Source organism: Malania oleifera, chromosome 4 (assembly GCF_029873635.1).
Source record: "Malania oleifera isolate guangnan ecotype guangnan chromosome 4, ASM2987363v1, whole genome shotgun sequence".
NCBI lineage: Eukaryota > Viridiplantae > Streptophyta > Magnoliopsida > Santalales > Ximeniaceae > Malania > Malania oleifera.
The window spans coordinates 83,291,103-83,293,106 of record NC_080420.1 but is presented as its reverse complement, the minus strand read 5'-3'; the positions used below and the strand labels follow the sequence as shown (position 1 = coordinate 83,293,106).

At 37.0% G+C, this 2,004-nt stretch overlaps 1 non-coding gene across 1 annotated transcript; it reads left to right on the top strand.

The window, feature by feature from the left end:
• The first annotated feature begins 1,203 nt into the window (after positions 1 to 1,203).
• Positions 1,204 to 1,311, top strand: LOC131154679 (small nucleolar RNA R71). The gene has a single exon (XR_009136595.1). It is a non-coding gene; the product is annotated as a small nucleolar RNA R71 (small nucleolar RNA).
• The last annotated feature ends 693 nt before the right edge of the window (positions 1,312 to 2,004 follow it).

Sequence of the window (2,004 nt, the reverse complement as noted above, 5' to 3'; positions counted from 1 at the left end):
GTGAGGAAACCCTTTTTCTGCACATTCAATTTACGTTTCACAGTGCATAAATCCTTTAGAAACTTAGCATAAGCATGAATTTTTTTTTATAGCATCAAGAAGTGGAATGTTAATCCTAACTTGCTTAAAAATTTCTAGGATTTCAACATGCTGTTTATCCTTGTGCAAAGAAAGAGAACGTTGTGGAAACGGTGCAGGTATAGGACATGCATCATTATTTGAATTTAAAGTGCTTGACTCACCACTATCTAGAAGAGGGTTAGCCTTTTTACCTAACCAGCACTATGGGCAGAGTCACCCAAAACCTTACCATTCCTCAAAGTTGTAATAGCTTTCACTTATTTCAGTTTGCTCCCTTCACCGGTATTCTGAGCTGATTGACTTTGCCCTTGTGGAATGGGTTGGGGTTGAGTTGAGAATTTTCCCTTCTCTTGGTTACTCAGAGTAGTGGTTACTCTAGTGAGGGTCCCTCTGATGTCATTAATGGCCTGGGAGTTTTGATTGTTGATCGTACTCTAAGTCATCATAAACTGTTACAATCTAACAGTTAAATACTGTATGGGGTCTTCAATTCCCTTCTTTGCATTGGAGGTGGCTGATTTGCAACATAAGAGGGTCCCCAATTTTGGCCAGCTATTGCATAAGGAGTATATTGACTTTGTCCCCGTGTAGATGGCCCCACTTGGTTATTTTTCCAACTGAAATTTGGATGACTTCTCCAACCTGCATTGTAAGTATTAGAATAAGGTCCAATAGAATTCTTAGAAATTATATGCACTGGGTTAGATTGATCAAGCAAAACTTCCTTAAGAGCAGGAATTGTTGGGCATGCATCAGTCACACGCACTGGATCCTCACATATGTTGCATTTTTCAAAAGATGATGGTAATACATGCATTTCATTTACTTTATTAAGCTCAATGGAATCTATCCTTTTAGAAATCAATGCAAACCTAGCATTAAAATCATCATCTTCTTTCAATTGATATTTACCACCCCCACTAATACATTTTTTATTTTCAGATCTATCATACACATCAGAGACATCCCAAGATTGGGCGTTTTCAACCAAATAATCAAAATAGTCAAAAGCTTCTTCAGGCCCTTTATTGAAAAACTTACCATTTCACATCATTTCTACAAATTGCCTCATTTTTGGCTGCAACCCCTTATAGAAAAAAACTAATGACCCTCCAATTATTATATCCATGGTGAGGACATGAATTTAAGAGGTCTTTGAAACGTTCCCAATACCGATAAAATGTTTTCACCTCCTTTTGGAAAAAATTCATGATTTGTCTTTTTAAAGCATTAGTTCTCTACATGGGAATTTTTTTTTTTAAAAAAAATTCAGTTTGCATTTCTTGCCATGTCCCAATGGACCTTGGTCTCAAGGAATTCAACCAGGTCTTTGCCTTGTCTTTTAAAAAAAAATGGAAACAACTTTAATCTTACGACCTCTTCAGTGCATGTTCTATCCATGAATGTGGAACACACTTCTTCAATCTCTTTGATAAGCAAATAGAGATTTTCATATTCAATGCCATGAAAATGAGGTAGCAATGGGATCATCCCGAGTTTGAAATTAAAAGCATTTGCATTTAAAGGTAGAATAATACAAGATGGGGTGCTGGTCCTAATAGGTTGCAAATATTCTCTAAAGGTCTTGTTAGGGTTCTCCCTATCATGATGTTCATTTTCAGCCATGATGCTATGAGTGTCAGATGATGATTCGAATGACTCAAGTGAAATAGGTGCACTCGATGATGAGATGGACGAGTCTATCCTAACCAGTCTAAATGTGTTATCTCTAGCCCAACCAGACATACAAACTTAGTATAAACGAAATAAAACAAAAAATAAAAGCAAACGGGTCAAAGGAGAGGAAGTAGATATCACCCAAACTATGAAGACGTTCACAGCTCTATAAACACCCTCTCAAAAATCTGAAAAATACTTTGATGACACCAATTGGTCACCGGCAACGGCGCCAAAAACTTGACT